This window comes from Hyaena hyaena, unplaced genomic scaffold (assembly GCF_003009895.1).
Source record: "Hyaena hyaena isolate Hyena2069 unplaced genomic scaffold, ASM300989v1 scaffold_607, whole genome shotgun sequence".
Taxonomy (NCBI): Eukaryota; Metazoa; Chordata; class Mammalia; order Carnivora; family Hyaenidae; genus Hyaena; species Hyaena hyaena.
In genome coordinates this window covers 76,375-95,818 of record NW_024081241.1, presented here as the reverse complement: position 1 = coordinate 95,818, position 19,444 = coordinate 76,375, and the positions used below count along the sequence as shown (strand labels likewise).

The window sequence follows — 19,444 nt, the reverse complement described above, 5'->3', positions numbered from 1 at the left end:
ATGCTGATCTGAACTTACAGGAATAAAAAATGGGGCCCTTGTTCACCAGAAACACATAGGGAACTCTGAAAAGCAGAACTCCAAGAACACAATCTGAGGCCACATCAAGAACTCTACCATCTTGTGTTCCTACCATGGGTCCGAGTGACCCAGTTCTCTGTATCTATACCATCATTTGGTGTTATCACTATTTTAATTTTGGCTGTTCTGAATGGTGCAAAGTGATATCACTGTGGTTTTAATTTGCATTTCCCTAACTGTGCTAACAATGTTGGAAATCTTTCTTCTCCTGGTATTCCCATCATATGCATGTTAATACCTTTTCTAGTTGTCTTACAGTCCTTGGGACCTGCTGATATTCCGTGGCAAAGTGGGAGGTTGACTCACATCGCCTCATTGGGATGGCTGGCTGGGTACAAGGTCAGCTCCCTCTCAGCCCTGCCCACACTGTCCGGTGAAAGCTATCCGCTGCTTTGCACCATCTGGGTGCTGCTGTTGAAGAGAGTATAAGGTCAGCTCCTTACTCATCCTTACTGACTCCCAGGTAGGAGGGAGTGGGGGACTGACTGGCACCAGTCTGCACAGTGTACTAGGCCTTTTTGATGACCTGGGGAGGTGGAGGCTCAATTCCAGCTGGGATTGCTGAAAGGGAGCAGAGAATGGAAGGAAGAAGAAGGGCTTTCCTTTTTCTTCCTTTAAAAAAGTTTTGAGCTAAAAAATACACCTACTTTGCCCTCACTCTCAATTGGTAGCTTGTTCTATACAGAATTTTTGATTCAGTCATTTTTGTTTAGCACTTTGGAGATGTTCCTCTGTGGTCTCTTGTCACTGAGAATTCTGCTATGAGTCCTATCTGGCTCATCTGTAGGAATGTCTCTTAACATTTTTTTTTAAGTTGAATTTTTAAAAGTTTATTTATGAATTTTGAAGGTGGGGGAGTGAGGGGCAGAGAGAGAAGGAGAGAGAGAATCTCAAGCAGGCTCTTTGCTGTCAGCACAGGGCCCCTCTCTGGGCTCAAACCCAGGAACTTGACCATGAGGTCATGACTTGAGCCAAGAGTCAGCTTCTTAACCAACTGAGCCACCCAGGGTTTCCCTTTTAAGACTGGTTGTAGTTAAGATGTTTCCTCCTATTACAGTGTTTCTCAAAAATGTTTCATTCATTTGTATTTTTCTGGCTAGGCAGTTAGTGAACTTGCAATCTGCAATTTGGAAAAGTTCTCAACCATTCTCTTCAAATACTTCCCCTCCACACAAATTTTCTCAGTTTGCTCTGGGGGGCAGATTTTGTATTTGTCTGTGATAATTTTATTCCATCATTTCTCTGTGTTGCACGCTTTTTGACTTGGCCAGTGTGCTCTTGTAACTCACCAATTCTCTCCTCTAGTCTAGAGTTTATGCCAAGTAGTGAATTTTTAAAAATAGTTCAGTGACTGTATATTTTATTTATTTTCTCCTGAGTATTTTTCTTTTGCCTCTGATCTTGTTTTGTTTCAACACTTTTTATTTTGTAATTTCTTATTTTTTAAAATAAATGCTTCAGATCTTGAGGACCCTAAAGCATACTTATTTTAGAGTGATTTTTAGATGCCATTCTTATTTTTATCTGAAGTAGAATAAATTCTTCTTCCAGTTGCTGAGTTTGTTGTTTATTTTCCTTTTCTTTTTAAAGTTTTATTTACTTATTTTTAATGTTTATTTATTTTTGAGAGAAAGAGAGGACACGAACTGGGGAGGGGCAGAGTTAGAGGGAGAGAGATGATCTGAAGCAGGCTCTGCAGTGATAGTGCAGATGATAGATGTGAGGCTCAAACTCAGAAACCATGAGATCATGACTTGAGCTGAAGTTGGATGCCCACCTGACTGAACCACCCAGGTTGCCCCTTGTTGTCTATTTCTTAGCCTCAGTGTTCCTCATGTGTGATTTTAAACTGTGGTTTGTAGATTCAACTTGATTGTGGGTTTCTTTGCATTCTCTTCCTCTTCTCATTTCTTCCTATTTAGTCATTGCTTTCTGTTTGCTCCCAAGATCCTATCTTGGGGCTTTGAGGTTTATGTATTGCTCTGATAATTGCAATACTGCAGATCCACTCAACAAATCAGAGTATAAAATCAACAACAGAAGAGACAACAGGTGTTGGTGAGGATGTGGAGAAAAAAAAACCCTCATGCACTGTTGGTGGGAAGGCAAACTGGTGCAGTCACTGTGCAAAATAGTACAGAGGTTCCTCAAAAACTTAAAAATAGAGCCTTATGATCCAGCAATTGCACTATTAGGTATTTACCCAAAGAATACAAGAACGCTCATTCAAAGGGATACATGAACCCTGATGTTTATAGCAGCATTATATACAATAGTCAAGTTATGGAAACAGCCCAAGTGTCCATTGACTGATGAATGGATAAAGAAGATGTGGTATATATATACAATGGAATATCACTCAGCCATAAGAAAAATGAAATCTTGCCATTTGCAATGACGTAGATGGAGTTAGAGAGTATTATTATGCTAAGTGAAATAAGTCAGTCAGGGAAAGACAAATACCATATGATTTCACTTACATGTGGAATTTAAGAGAAAAAGAAATGAGCAAAAGGAAAAAAGGAGAAGCAACCAAGAGACAGACTCTTAACTATAGAGAACAAAGAGATGGCTACCAGAGGAGAGGTGGGTGGGGGATGGGTGAAACAGGTGATGGGGATTAAGGAGGACACTTGTGATGAGCCCTGGGTATTGTATGGAAGTGTTGAATCACCATATTATATACCTGAAATTAATATTACACTTTATGTTAACTAAGTGGAATTTAAATAAAAACTTAAAAAATTCAGAGAATAGTTTGCTTCTGTTCTTGACTTTGAGGCCAAGTCTGACTCCTTTGGATCATAAATTTACTTAAGTTGAAACCCCAGGCAGTTTTCTTCCACAGGTTTTTCCAGGCTCCCTTCCTGGGTGATTGGAGTCTACTACTCATGAGGCACTTCTTTTCCTTTTATTCCTTTATTTAGAATCTAAGGCACTGTCTACTTCTGCTAACTTCTCCCAAAAACTCAGTAGGTCCAGAGATTCTTTTATATATTATGTACATTAATATGCACATAATATGCATAAATATTATAGATTATATGAAATCATCTTATATTCATATGTATGTTCATAGTATATATGAATCCCTAGCAGTTAGCTCTTAGCAGAGTGCATGATATCAAATAGCTACATATTAAATATTTATGAGATTGAGGTTCGTTGACTCTGTTATGACCTTGGTTGCTAATTTAACAAAGCAAAATTTTTACAGCATTATAATATTTTTCCAAATGAGTTTTTTTCTTTGTTAAGCACTGTAATTTTGTGTTTAGCTAAAATTATATGGAAGCAAATTTAATTTTTGGAAATAAATTTACTTTTATGTTGGTAAGTCAGACTCTTTGTTTTGGCTTCAAAGGAATTAAAATGGTTATGCTAGATTATAAAGATTTTAAACAACAAAGAGACTAAATATCATATATCATACTTACAGTATAAAAATTCCTTTTGGGAAAAAATAAAATAATTTTTTTAGAAAAAAGAGACTAAATATTATACTTACAGTATAAAATTTCCTTTTGGAAAAAAATAAAATAAGTTTTTTAGGAAGTTACTTTGATAAATTTTCACTAATGTCTTCACAGCCGGTGATCAGACTTCTGGAATCCTCAAAAATGTGATAAAGAATATAAGGATGCCTGGGTGGCTCAGTCAGTTAGGAGACCAACTCTTGGTTTCAGCTCAGGTCATGATCTCACGGTTCATGAGTTTGAACCCACATTGGGCTCTGTGCTGACATTGTGCAGCCTGCTTGGGATTCTCTGTCTCTCCCTTTCTCTCTGCTCCACCCCCACTTTCACTGTCTCTGTCTCTCTAAAAATAAACAGATAAACTTAAAAAAAATGTAGTAAGCAATATGGAAGCCAACTGAATGATATAGGGGATGATGTCAGGAAAGGGAAACAATGCTTGCGAGCTTTGTGCAGATGGAGTTGCCCTTAATGTCTAGTATTAATTTCAAACAAATTTAATTTTAAAGCACATGGACCTTTATTTAATAAATGTAAGAAAAATAGATAAGAAAAACTGAGGAAGGGAAGATGGGGGGGGTTGGCGGGGAAGCTCATAATATGCTTTACTCTCAAAAATCATCTGCGGTGCAGGAGTTTATGCTGAATGGATGGATCAGTGAAAACAACATATTTATTAGTGATATTATCAGAAAAAGAACAAGGATAGTTGATCCTCAAACAACATGGGCGTTAGGGGCTCCCATCCCCTGCACAGTCAAATATCTGTGTATAACTTTTGACTCCCCCCAAAACTTAACTGCAAATAGCCTACTGTTGACCAGAAGACTTACCAATAACATAAACAATGGATTAATGCATATTTTGTATGCTATACGTATTACATTCTCCATTCTTACAATAAAGTAGGCTAGAGAAAGGAAAATGTTATTAAGTAAACCATACAGAAGAGAAAATACATTTACAGTCCTGTACTGTAAAAAGCATCTGCATATAAGCGGACCCATGCAATTCAAACCCATTTTGTTCAAGGGTCAGTTCTACTCCCAGTCCAATTACAGATATAGAGTTGCCTGGAGTCAACTACAAACTCCTTGTGCTGCAAGTCAGGAGGATATCGGGGTATTAAAACCAAGTATACTGTTGTATCAGTTTTTTTAGACCGCCATAACAAATTATTAGCACGGTCTTGGGGACCTAAAAGAAAGTTTTTCTCTCAGTTCTGAAGGCCGGAAGTTGGCAAGAGCCCCGTTCCTCATCTCTGCCAGCTTCTAGTGGCTGTCCATGTCCTTTGGCTTGTGGCTACATTGTCTTTTGCTCTGTGTCTGTTGCCAAACTCCAGCGGCCTCTCTCTAAGAAGACTTGTGATGTCATCTGGGTCCTACCCAAATAATCTAGGATAAGCTCTTAATCACATCTCTTGCCGTATAAAGTAATATTTATTCTTTTGCTATTTAAGGTACTATTCACAGGTTCCAGAGGTTAGGACATCATACTCATTGGCTAGGGCTGCCAAAACAAAACACCACAAACTGGGGGACTTAAAAAACAGAAATTTATTGTGTCACCGTCCTGGAGGCTAGAAGCTCGAGATCAAGGTATTGACAGGTTTGGTTTCTCCTAAGGCCTCTCCCCTTGGCTCATAGACTCCTGCCTTCTCCTTGTGTCTTTACAAGTTCTTCCCTCTATGTACACCTGCCCATGGGGTCTCTTTGTGTGTCCAAATTTCCTCTTCACATAAAGATGCTAGTCAGATTGGATCACCGTACAGGACCCATTTCAACATCATTTCCTCCTTAAAGACCTTATCTCCAAATATAGTCACCTTCTGATGTACTGGGGTTAGGGCTTCAATTTGTGAATTTTTGGGGGAACACAATTCAGTCCATATCAGACATAAGCATATCTTTTAGGGGGCACCATTCATCCCACTACACATGTATAACTTTCAGTTGAAATGAGAAAAAAGTGAAATATAATCTATTATGCTTTATTCACCAATGCATGCAAGTGTAATACATTTAAGGAGGTAGTCTCATCAAAATGGTTAAAATTTCAGAGGAAAATAACTATCGGGAATTGCTGACAATTAAGTAGAAAAATCACTTATGTGGAACAGTCATTTCTCAATGAGACAAGATTAAATGTAATGCTAGCATATTGAAAAATCTCACGCTGATATTTATTTGGGAATATTTTTTAAAACTCTCCCTTTCATTTCTGGATTTATAGACAGACTTGTGAAGATTACAATAGAAAAGAATTCTCCCTTGGATAAAGAAAAACATGTAATTTAAGTGGAGGCGTAATTTATACTATATACTGCAATTGCCTGACTTTAATGAGAAAATAAAGTAAATTCCAATATACTTTCCTGGGAATCATTCCAGCTTTCAATAATCATTTGCAGTGGGATGCCAGGAAGTGGCTGTTCATAAGGAAATGGCCCAAAGTCCATATCTATAAACATAAATAGGTTGTTTCTTGGTAACATCATCTTTGATTACAAGGAAAGTGAACTAATAAATATATTTTCAGGGATATATCATACACAAGCCATGTACATGGTACCAGGGCATCTAAGAACCTAAAAGTTACAAATATAAAAAATCACACCAATTTTACAGAACGCCCTGTGTCCTGTACTTTGCTTCAGAAAAATCTAAACTCCTTTGTTCCTTATTCTTGCTCCAGACCTCAAGCTCTTCTGCATTGCCTGTGTAGGGTTCTTCCATTTCTAATCTGTATGGTTCTTCTACTTACTTTCAGGATTATGGGCATAAGCTTGGGCTTCAAGTATACCAGAAACTTATCCAGCATATAGTGTTTTGAAGTTCATGATAATTTTTGAACATGTACTGGGATGAATGGTGTACCTCTTCTCCCCCTTCAAAAAAAATGTCTACCTGTAACTTCAGTATGTAAGCTTAGTTGGAAATAAAGTCTTTGCAGATGTAATTGGATGAATTAAGTTACAGTCATGCTGGAATAGGGTGAGTTAAAATCCATTGAGCGGTGTCTTTATACAGCCAGATATGCAGGTGCACAGGAGAGAAGGCCACGTGAAGATGTGGCTGAAGTTATGTGTCTACGAGCCCAGGAATGACAAGGTTGTCAGCAACCTGAGTCTTCAATAGCTGAAGATTCAGGAAGCATCTTTCGCTAGAGCCTTTGGAGAGAGCATGGCCTTGCCGATGCCTTGATTTCAGACTTCCCACCTCCAGAACTGTGAGACAATACATTTTTGTTTTAAGCCACTCAGTTAGTGGTGGTTTCTTATGGCAGCCCTGGAAAACAAATGCAGAACATGATAATGATCACTTGAATCTAGGCTGGAACTTTATTCCAGATGAAATTTATTTGAGAAAGGAGCCTAAACCTCATCCAGTTAAAATTATACCAAAATATAAGCATTCTTTTTACTGTGTGGTTACCCAGCACCACCCAGAGATGAGGAATTGATTACCCTCTAAGGAAGAGCACTGCATTTGGGGGAAACTGTTAGAATTTCTTTTAGTGCCCTAACATCTACCTCCCTATACTTCCAATGGTTCTAGTTGCGTCCTCTAGTTAAAACTTTTCACCCCTTTCGTGATGTTGCTTAAAATATTTGCAAAGTCTTCAATTATCCCTTAATTTGTTCTCTGCACTAACCGGTTCAGTTTCTTCCAAATACGTGAAATCCATTCTAATCTCCTAACCATTATGTTTTTCTCCCCTGTGCATACCTCATTTTGGCAGGCATACTTCTAAGGATCAAGTACATTTTTTCTGAGGAAGTTTGACTAGACCAGTGAAGCATGGAACGAAGTTTTCCTGTAATTTGGGCATAACATTTTTATCTTGAAGCCTAATGTGAAATTTGAAGTTTTTAACATGTACATTATGCACTTGGTCAATTAATCTTTTATTATACAAGTAGCACATGAAGAAATTCTCTTCTGTAAAAGTTTCACACTGTAGATAAATATGTAGAATAAAATATGAGAGACCTTCTTTTGCTCATCCCTCTTTCCTAAGCTCTCATCCCTAGAGATAAGAATTCAACGATTTAGTATTAGTTTTCCTGCCTTATTTTATGTATTTAAATACATATTATTTATTTTTTAATGTTTGATTTATTTTTTGAGAGAGAGAGAGACAGAGAGTGCAAGCAAGGGAGGTGCAGAGAGAAGGAGACACAGAATCTGAAGCAGGCTCTAGGCTCTGAACTGTCAGCATAGAGACTGACGTGGCGCTCAAACTCATGACTGAGATCGTGACCTGAGCCAAAGTCAGACACTTAACCAACTGAGCCACCCAGGCACCCTGTATTTAAATACATAGATACACACATATGTATGCATATGTCTCTCTCTCTCTTTTTATATATATATGTATATATATGTATCTATTGTCTTATAAAATGAGTACTGCTCTGTGTGTTTTTTATATCCCAATTAGTTTCCTTATCCTTTCTTGTTTAGATGGTTTGCCTTGAGCATTTTAAAGTTTTTATTTATTTATTTTTGTAGAGAGACAGCATGAGTGAGGGAGGGAGGGAAAGGGAGAGAGACAGATGGAAAGGGAGAGAGAGAATCCTAAGCAGGCTGACGGCACAGGGGTGGGAGTGGGGGTGCGTGATCCTACCAACATTGAGATCATGACCTGAGCCAAAAAAACCACAAGAGTCGGACACTCACCACCTGAGCCGCCCAGGTGTCCCTGCCTTGAGCTTTTTAAAATCCCATATATTGCCATTGGAGTTTTGATACCAAGTTCATGATTTTGATACTGAATTGAATACATTTAAAATGTCATCTTTTTGTGTTTTTATTTTGTGTTAATCAATACCATTTTAAATTTTAACTCATACATCTAACATATTGGCTATCTCTTTCAGTTTTGTGCCTGTTAGAAATTGAAAATCACACTTCTTATATTGTTGTCTAGGTCACTGAAGAATTCAGTCAGAATTAGATCAAAGGAAGTTACCCTATTAGAGACTTTCTTTAGTGAGCCTGCATCATTAATCAGTGTTATTAAGGTACAATTATTCAAATAGAAGCACATCTAGATACCATGCAATTAGTTGTATCAGTGGAAATTTTTGAGATTATGTGATTGGTTTTGTTTTTTGTTTCTGGGCTCTGTCTCTGGTCTGTGGGGTGGTGCAGAAAGAGAGGTGTTTGCATTTTTCTTTCTGAAAATAAGAATGGAAAATATGGGCCAAAAAAAATCAATCATTCAAATACCACGACAAATTGTGAAACAACTAATCAGTTTCACAAATCTTAACTGTAACTTGCTAAAGTTAAATTGGGAAGAAAGCAAGTGCAAATCTGTTAACGTTTTGGTTTATAGGGAATGGTTAAAAATTTGAAGAAGCAAGCATGTCTCAATAACATAATGACTATGGGAAAATCTTTCTTAGCAGTAATGTCTAAAATTTTGTATACTGAACCATTGGAGAAGGGAGTTTATTTTTTTATTTTTTTTAAGATTTGTTAATTTTTAATAGGCAGAGACAGAGCATGAGTAGGGGAGGGCAGAGAGAGAGGGAGACACAGAATCTGAAGCAGGCTCCAGGCTCTGAGCTGTCAGCACAGAGCCCAATGGGAGCTCCAACCCATGAACTGTGAAATCATGACCTGAGCCGAAGCTGGATACTTAAACAACTGAGCCCCTGGAGAAGGCAATTTAATAATTATCTGCTGGAGTGGGTTTTTTTTTTTTTGAAGGGAGATAAATGATATATTTATATGTTTGTTACCTGACCAATGAACAGTTTGTACACCCTACCTTTTGGTGATGATAAGCTTTCTGTATTAGTTGGGATTCCTAGTTGGAAGTAGCAGAATCGATCCTGACAGGGAAATTTGATGGAAGGTTATTAGTGGGGAAGAGAATGCCCATGAGAAGGGAGGCAGGTTGTAGATAGGGATGCTATCTAAAGAGCCAGGGGGGCGTCACAAGTTGTCCACAACCAGAATGACCTGGGCAGAGAGTCACTGCTATTACCACTGCATCGCCCAGGAATGACCTCCAACTGTGCTCTTTGATGGCCTTCCAGATGGGCGGCAGTGTGTGGAGAGTTGGCTCTGATTAGCTGAGCTCATATCACAAGCTTCATTCCCAGCTATACCTGGAAGAAGGATCTGTTCCTCTCCTCCTTCATAGCGGGAAGCAGAAATGCGGCCATATTAATTTTCTGGCATGACAGTGACAAAGTACCCCAGCCAGGTGACCTGAAGAACAGAAATGTATGTATTCACAGTTCTGGAGGCCAAAAGGAGGACATCGGTGTGCCAGCTGGGCTGGTTCCTTCTGGGGGCTGTGAGGAAAGCATCTCTGGCTTGTAGCTCGTATTCTTCCTGCATCTTCACATCATCTTCCCTTTGTAAGTTTCAGTGTCTAAACTTCTCTTCTTACCAAGACACCAATCACATAGGGTTAGTGCCCACCCTATGGCCCTCATTTTAATTTACATTTTTAAAGACTATCTCCAAATATGGTTACATTCTGAAGAAAGAGGGGTTAGCACTTCAACAATATGGATTTTGGTGTGTGTGTGGGTGCGCACAATTTAGCCCATAAGACCGGTATTTCTCTTCCATTGACCTAGTACAACATACTGGAGAGGAGACTCCTCTAGAATAAAGACTGGGGTGCTCTTACAAAGAGGAGTTGATTCTGGGCAGGTAATTATGAAGTTAAACAATTTTTTTTTAATGATAAGAAAATGTTATGTATGGAAAACTTGAAAATCTAAAAAACCCAACCACATATTCATAATATTCAATGTTGTTAAAGGTGCAAGAAAATTAAAGTGCTCTCTGTGCTGGTGGAAATGCAGGCTTTTCTCCACCTTCCCATCATTCTACTTTTATCGACTGCGAAAGTGGAGCTGTGCCACTTTAAAGCTCTCTTCCAGAAGGCATTTGCTCTTCAGCTGCAAGGAGAGTGCAGTTAGACCATTTCCTGCTGTTCGGACTTCAGGATTCAGCTCTCGTTTTGAGCACTTTTTGGGCAGCCCCCCAATAACTGAGCTTGGCAGGGGTACGAGGCCTGGCCATTTCTGTTCCTGGCCTCCTGGAACAGGTAATCTTTGCTCTGGAGCAGCTGTTCAGTTTGTCTGAGACTCGGTCAAATCCACATGGTGGTCTGAGCTCCGCCCACCTGCCCAGTCCTGACTTCTCTTCCTTTCCTCTCTCACAGGCCTCATCCTGCCCCAAGCTTTCTGCACCCCTAATTTCATCTCTGTCTGCATCCCAGATGGTCCATCTCAAACACATACAGCCACACACATATATTTAGTCATAGTTTTGTTTTCTCACTGTTCTTCTAGGTCCTTGTTATTCCAGCCATGGGTGTGCAAACCGTTCTGTTTTTTAATGCTGAAAACCCCACGGTTTTATTTTTATTTTTTATTTTGAGAGAGAGAGGGAGAGAGAGTAGAGGAGAGGGGCAGACGGAGAGTGAGAGAACCTTAAGTGGGCTCCATGCTCAGGATCCCATGACCCTGGGATCATGACCTGAGCCAAAATCAAGAGTCAGACGCTCAACTGACTGAGCCACCCAGGCGCCCTGGAAACCCTGTGGTTTGAATGTAGTATCATTTGTTTTCTCTTTTGCCATCTCATCCTTAGTGACAGCATGAAAATTTTCTTGTATGTTTTTCTGAAATCAGTTAAATTACATTATTGGTAGTTTACTATCTTCAAGCCTAATTTTGGACTAATTAGTTCAGTGAGTCATTTAAGGCCTAGATGGAAACTAAAGGAGAGAGACAGAAACAGACAGCCTGGGAGACAGAGAGATGTCTCCCTCTGAGTACTTGTATGGTACAGCATACAACTCAGTGATTATTGGTGGCCATGGTCTGTGCTGTGAACTTATACACAGAGGAAGGTCTGCAGTTAGAAAGAAGAATCAGGCAGATAAACAGAGAAAAACAAGCTGGAATAGAGAAGACCTTTTCTGGTTTGCTACAAAATGGTCTGGGTCAGAAAGAAACTCAGTCCCAGCTCTTTTCCCTCTGGGTTTGGTGCAATTCCTTGGAGGCTTTCTAATGAATTCCTTTGACTTTGCATGCATTATATGTTGAAGTTGGGTTGCCATCATTTGCAACTCAGGAAAAGTTTTCACTATCACAGCACATATGCACTTTGCATAACATAGTAGGCATTTAGAAAGTTTTAGCAAAATCTGCATCTTGTTACATTTTTTAGGAGAAGTTTTTGTTTATATTGTTTTACTGTTTGTTCTCAGTAGTCAAAAAACTTCTTATATTGTTTGAATTTATAGTCTTAAGCTGTACATAGGTGTTAATGCTAAGCACAGTATTCTGCAACCTGTTGTCACTTATATTACTTAGAAAAAATGATAGCAGGGAAAGAGGAAGGGAGAAAGAGTGGGCAACCTTACTCTTGGAGTAAAGGAAAGATTTTCCTCTTCACTAAAGAATCAGATTTCAGGGGGTGCCTGGGTGGCTCAGTTGATTATGTGTCTGACTCTTGATCTCAGCTCAGGTTTTGATCTTAAGGTTGTTATTTCAGGCCCCATGTTGGGGTGTGGAGCCTACTTTTTTAAAAAATCAGATTTTAGATAAAGGATTTTTGTTTATTTGAGGAGTCCAATTCCCAATTCCTCTAGCAGGGTAAGGTTTTATACTTACAATGGGCAGGGGAATTAGACAGAAACACCTTCCTTGATTGGGAGCTAAATCTGGACATACACCAGCAGAGAAATTGTCACCGGAATTTGAATTACCTGAGAAGGAGGATGTGATCTTTTATTTGGATGAGATTCTTTAGATCACCTGGGAACATGGATTTCCTCCATATGTATCCTGAAATGGGCCATATTTCACAAAGAGTGCTGGAGTCAAAAATTCACAGAGATTATAATGAGTAGACATGGAGGAGTCCCTTTTCACAATGATCTAATTATCCAAATATATTGAGTAAACTAGGTCCCTGAGGATGGAAGTGCTTAGTTTGACCTCAGACACTATGAGAGCAACTTCCATGCTAGACAGGAATCCAGAGTATTCTTCCTTCCCTAGCTAGGCCATATCATGCCGGATTTTCTCTTCACTGAGGGACAAGCTTTGATTTTTGCCTACTTTTTCCAGGTGTCTCTTACTCCATGCTAATCTAGAGCTTTCATGTCAGTCCTACAAGGGCCGGCCTCAGCTTGCATCTGGACTAAAGGATTGACTGGAAATTCATGCTCTGACCATATGTCTTGGAGTCACCTTCCAAGTTCTCTGGGATGATTCCTCTCCTTGGCAGCAATGTCTTATCTCTTAATCTTGTCACTCTCTGCGACAGGGCACTGGGGTCTTGAAACTTGTTCTCCTAAGCATGTTGTTGCCATTTGGAAATGAGTGAGCTCTGCTTTTCTGTCTCTCAGCTGTTGCTATTAATGATTCCAGGCTTCTTCTCTGATCCTGGAATCTGTAGCTGGAAAATGTAAAACTACAGAGAATACAAGCCAGTGGTGTTTTCCAAATGTGTGTGCAGACTATATTTCATCTATTAATTCATGATGATGGTGCCCGCAAGGGCCAGAAGGATCGACACGTTATCTCCAAACCCTTTTAACAGTTGACAAAATCCAGATTCTATATGTAACCAAGAGGGTAGGGTTTTTTCATATATAACCTATGCAGCTCATACTCGGTACCTGTGAGATTTCTGATGGTGTTATCTCTCATTTATTATGCAGAAGCTACATGGTTAGTCTTGTCACTGGGCACCAATAGAAAAATGTGCACTAGACTCTTAAGTGTAATGTCTAAGACAAGATGGTTATAAGCAAATCTTACTAATTCTTGGTTACGGGTTAATGGAAGAGAACAAGTAGATGGGCTTATTTTTGAAAAAAGTGAATCGTGCATCATCCTGGAGTTCCAATAGCTCACACAAACAATGGGAAACACTGGGCTTTGGAGGCCTTTCCCCCTGGCCTTCAGTTCTAGTTCGACCCTTGATGATTGCTTCACTTACCTTCACTAAACTGGCAATAGTCGTACCCATTTCATAAGGTTTTTGCAGAAATTAAATGCGATAATACCTATCATTTTAACATACTTATATTTATAGATTATGTTATAAATCCAATATTTATAAAGCATAATGTTTGGTGCCTCATACAGGCTAACTTATTCATAAAACTTTTGAGCACCTTCTATAAATAGGTGTTAAGTGCTAGGGATAAGAGGACAGATAGGTCAAAGTTCTTACCTTCGAGAGTGATGCAGTCTAATTGAAGAGACAGGTCTATGAATAGACATTTTGAATGCAATGTGATAAGGACAATTACACGAAGAGACATATAGAAGTATAGAAACAGGGGAGAGACACATAATAAGGCTGGAGATGGAGATGTGATAAGGGACGTCTCTGGGAATAGATGCCTGAGCTGAGAATGAACCAGAAAACAATGAGTAAAGATATGTAATGCATACATTTTCAAGATAATGTGACATTCAATATATGTGAGTTTTCTTTACTTTTTCTTTTCTTTAATTCACATTGAATCACCAACATATTTCATATTTTTGGTCAACTACTGTTAATTCCAGGACTCAATCTGTTGCTTTTAGGGAAGGAGGAACCAAATTTATGGACCACTGTGAGTTTATAGTTGCAAATTAAAATTCCTCGGATTGGTCTTTAAAAGACTGACCAAAAAGAAGAAAAAAAGAATGAGAAGAAAAAATAAAACTAGAAAGACATTAAAAGTGGGAAATATCAGGTGTTATAAAATTAGATGCTGAGAGTATAAACTGGAGGGAAAATTAAGGCAGTAAATATTACTGGTGTGTCCACATGTTTTAAATCTTGCTTTCCTGAGGTAGGAGCTGCCTAGCAACAGAGACTCCCTGAGGCCCCACTCTCCACATCTGGTCAGCCTTCAGGGTCTGGAGTTGCTGAGATCAGGGGTTATAGCTGAGGAAGGCCCCAGTTAGAGGAGTTTAGGGGTCAGGATACTAAGTGTCTGAAAGTCCCAGGACAGCAGGACCCAGAGGACTCAAGGCAGAACTCTGGGAATTGGTTAATAACATTCAGCTTTGTTGCCAGTTAAATAGATTTTTGTGGACGGGGCTTGGAGCTTTACCATCCTTTATAACTTCTACTCTTGGGTAAATTCATGTGAACTACCAACAAGGCACACAGAACACCATTCAACCATAAGATAAATTTAACCACATCTTTTTCAGGCCATGAATTGAATCTATGAAAATCTGGAGCCTGTACCTAAAATACGAAAGTGCCATTTAATGATTGTTTATTCATTTTTGTGCCTTGTTGCTAGACATTTCCTGAGTACAGCATCTTTCAAATCCTTTCAATGCCTTTTCAATTAACTGTTTGGTTATATAACGAATCAAGAAGCATTTCTATCTCAGGTACCTCGCAGAGGAGGTTTATCAAGTGAAGTTCTGAATTTCAAGATGCTCACAGTGTAATCTCTTTCCAAGAACAAACCAACACTGGGGCCAGACCTTCAGGAAATCCAAACATCTGGATTAAAAAAAATGGCAGGAACAATCAATCATCCAACTTTGTCAATGTGATGCCAAAGACCTAGATTATTGGAAAGGTTTCCGGCCAGATGTTATACAGTTTGTGGACGTATCTAGAATCGGGACTACGAACACAGACCAAAGAATAAAATGCATCAATAGTTTTACATTTCAGTCCATTGTATGCATGTTTGCTTCTTTAGTTTGTAAAAGGAGAAAAGAAGTTCAGACTCTGTAGAGATGGTGGAGGTTTTCTCCTATAAGATAATCATTATAGAAAGAAAAAGGAATGTTTAGATAGCATGTTGGGAACACACGAGGTGCTAGCAGAAAGCTATAGAGAATTTTGGCTGACTCTGCAATATAGACTACTTATTTGGGATTGTGCAAACTGAGAAACAGTCATTTTGGGCAAAACAAATTGAGGGTTTTTTTTGTATTATTCTAGTTAAAAAAGCTCTTTTTTTGAGTTTTAAAATAAACTTGTGTTACTTTTATAGTAAAGAAAAATAATTTTAAGTGCTACTATTTGTTGATCACTTACTGAGTGGCTTGCTCTAGTCTAAACAATTTTCCCATACTAAATCCAATAAAATAGGTGTTGTTGCCATCCTTCTTTTGAAGATTAGAAAACAAGCTTCAAGAAGTTCCATAATTGACTCAAGACTTTCCAACCTGTAAGCGGCAGAGTCAGGTTTGAGGTCAAGCAGTTTGTCTCCAGAACCTGCTACCATCCTCATCCCCTCAGCCAGGCTCTGTGTCAGCCCTATCCTGGGGACCTGCAGCAAATCCGAATAGGTCAACAAGGGCTTCAATAAAACAACGCTTGCCACAAAAATAATGATTAACAAATACTGAGGACCTAATATGTTGTCATGATTTTATTATCAATTCTACTTTTGAAAACTCTTGTTATGTTTACACATCAGGCAGATAAGGAGTCTGCAAGGTGGAGAGATTGGGTAATGACCAATATCACCAGGCTCTTAGGTGGTAGAGCCAGCAGTGACCAGGTAGGTAAAATAAAGTGAAACAAATATGCTTTTCATTGTGTCAGACTGAAAATCACTAAAGTAATACTTCTCCTTCTATAATTAAATAGGATATGCTTATATTGATTTATCAAATTGCAAGATTACCTTATGCAGTCTGAATAAAAGTGAAATGTCTCATTGGTGAGGAAAAATGGAATGTTTCAATGGGAAAAACACTGGATAAAGGATATGTACAAAGAATATATGAAGAGTAATAAGGAGGGATAGTCAATTATGGCAAATATTTCATTCCAGTGCAACATAGTAAAATTGATTCAAAGGAAATTGATAAGAATAAAATAAATTTAACTTTGAGATGTTAATCTTTAAACACTGTGGTTTTCAAAGTAGTGCCAACTAAATCATTTGCTACTGATGTCAGAAAACTCAGGTATTTGGGGAAAATGTCATTTAAAAATTATGCTTCTACCACATACTGGTTATGAATTATTCAATAAATGTGTGGGGGTGATATTGTTTACAGCACATTTCCTGCCAACTTCTGTTTTTCACTAAATTTTTTTAAAACTTGAGGCAGCTTCATAATGTAATTGGTAATAGAAACAGATGGCACTTTTTTTGACCCTTTATTTTAGCTTCTAGGCATTTGCAATCAGTTATATGTAAGATATGGGGACAGACAACCTGCATTAAAATTTTTTAGCTGCCAAAGAGTAGATTTGGTCATAAAATTTGAGAGAGAAGAACCTCAATCATGTAGTCTGAGTCTCAGATTTTATAGGTAAAAATTGCTTGAGGTAAGATGACCAGCTCAAGGTCACATAGGAAGTAAATGAGACCAGATCTCAACCACTTGACTTAGTGTCAGAGGTTCCTTGTCCCCACTCCCTAAGTTTTCCATTTGGAGAGATTAGAATTTATATATTGTGTACAATTAGGAAACATTTTAAGCATCCTGGAAATAAACAAGAATAATATAGCTCTGGAGTACTTTCTCTCCCAGCCGCGCAAAACTTAAAACACTGCCATCACCTTAGCCCCATAGATTCATTTGTAACTCTATGAATTTTTTTAAAATGGTTATTTATTTTTGAGACAGAGAGAGACAGACCATGAGCAGAGGATGGGCAAAGAGAGAGCGAGACACAGAATTGGAAGCAGGCTCCAGGTTCTGTGCTGCCCAACTAAGGGCTTGAACCCACAGACCATGAGATCATGACCTGAGCCGAAGTTGGACGCTTAACCAACTGAGCCACCCAGGTGCCCCCTCATTTGTAACTCTGTAAGTCAATTACACACATACTCTCAATACTCTGAAAATAATAATAATAATATAATTAATAATAATAATGATAATAGTAATAAGAGTAACAAGTTGCCATCATTGTTCTGCTTACTATACAACAGGCATTTATTTGTGTGCACTGTATTATTTTACATAAAATCACATTTTGTTATTGTGCTAGAATTCAACTCATTTTCTTCTAGACAAAATTATTTCTCTTTTGTTATGATTCTTTTCGACTGAAATAGGAGTGCATCATAGAGGCCTATTTTTTCCTGTTGGGCCACAAGGCCTCTGATAGCCTAAATAGTTTCTTTGTATGGAAAAAGCCAGATACTTGGATTTGAGGGTGGACATGGCCTTCTGTCAGCCCCACAACTTCAAGAACAGAACTAGTACTGGATTTCAGTCCTTACTTGTTTCTTTAATTGGGCATTCTTATATAGGGCCAACCATTGATTTATTGTGGCTGCTCTGATGGCCAGAAAAAGAAGACTCTCAAATCTGGGGAGTGAATCAGATCAAGACATGGCCAATCTAAAATGAGGAGTATTGTGAGAACATTTGAATTTGGTTTTGGATGGGTTTATTGAACTTATGCTCGAATATCGGTTACACCCAATGATGTTCTGAAAATTCACATCAAAGAGAATAAGGAAATCATGCTGTGAATGAAGGCTGGGCTGAAGAGAAGCTGGGAACCCATCCAGGTTCTTCTCCCAGAAATCAGACCTTCCTTGGAACAGATCCTAAATTGAAATGAGTGGATTTCAAAGCACATTCTTATTGAGAATGAGATGGACTGAAAGCTAAAGCGACCAGGTGGAAGGAGTGTGATATGAAGTATAACACAAAAACCTTACCTGCCTCTAATTATTTCTAAATCATCTCCCTCCCTAATCTGAAATTTCCCCCACAGGGTAAAATAAAGATGGTGACTCTGTCATCCTCACCATATCCCCAACTTTGCCTTTCACCCACGTATGCTTCTGACCTTTCCCCAAAACAGATAGAGGTCTTTCACATTTTAGGTTCTTTGTTCATGCCACTTATTTCCTGGCCTGGAATTCCCTTCTCTTCCTCTGCCTAGAAAACTTCAACTATATTCAAGTTTGAGGAAACACAACTCAGGAATAAGGTGGTTCCAAATAAGTGCAAATCTGGAGAGATGAACAAAACCACATATTTAGACTATTCAAATTTGGATAGGATCTCAAAACTCTATAAACTCAAAGAAGGTCTGGTACATAGTGTGTTCTCAAGAAATATTAGTGGAATGAGGGAAGTAGATAATGTGTATGTGTCAGAGTCTTGATAATTTTTGTTGGACTATAATGTCCTCTTCGGCAACCTTCTATCTGCAGTTAGGTCCTTTTATATAACTCCATCCGGGAGCTTTTGAGATTCCGTGTGTAGTGTTTTACCCAAGCAAGACATATTGCCCTGTGAAATTACAGGTTATATATGTCGCCAGGGGATTGGTATGCCTGGGATACCATGAACCCATGGCACATATATACTTGACATATATTTCCTTACTCCTGTTGTATTCATTTACTTGAAGGTCTTGCCCTCTGTCTTCTTTCTTGCTTTGGCATTCTAGCTCCTGACTGGAATTTGGAGCCTGTCTTGAGTCCTGGTACACTTAGCTAGAGCCTGAGCCCACTTAGTTGTGTCTTGCTCTAGGTCAGGGGGTGCAGATCATGGTCCTCTTCTGTCTATCACTTAGCTGAAGTATCTGCTTTCACAGACTAGCACTGGGAATTGAGATGCTCTTGCCTTCTCTGTCGGGGAACATTCCTGTCCTGAACCACAGTTGAGTAGTCAAGGGTACAGACCCTGGAATCAGATGGACTTGGGTGGGATTCTAGCTCCATTATATTTAAATTTAGTCAAGGTTTTCAACATCTCATTTGTAAACTGGAGCCAACAATAAGTCTTCGTATTGTAAGTATTAAATAACAATGTAGAAAGCACTCAATACGGTGCACACAGAAGTGATTAATATCTCCTTGACTTCTAAGGTTAAGAACAGTGGGCCAGAGCCAGCTGAACATTGGCTACTGGGATGGATATTGGCTTACTTGGATTC

The 19,444-nt window shown here is 38.7% G+C and overlaps 1 long non-coding RNA gene across 1 annotated transcript in view; it reads right to left on the bottom strand.

Moving 5' to 3' along the window:
• LOC120248760 overlaps positions 1 to 15,845 on the bottom strand; it is a 106,119-nt gene extending 90,274 nt beyond the window's left edge. Inside the window, exons 1-2 of the long non-coding RNA XR_005532677.1 lie at positions 15,748 to 15,845; positions 15,241 to 15,329 (exon numbers count right to left, since the gene is read on the bottom strand). This is a non-coding gene — a long non-coding RNA (uncharacterized LOC120248760). The remainder of the gene's footprint in view (positions 1 to 15,240; positions 15,330 to 15,747) is intronic.
• Between the last annotated feature and the right edge of the window lie 3,599 nt (positions 15,846 to 19,444).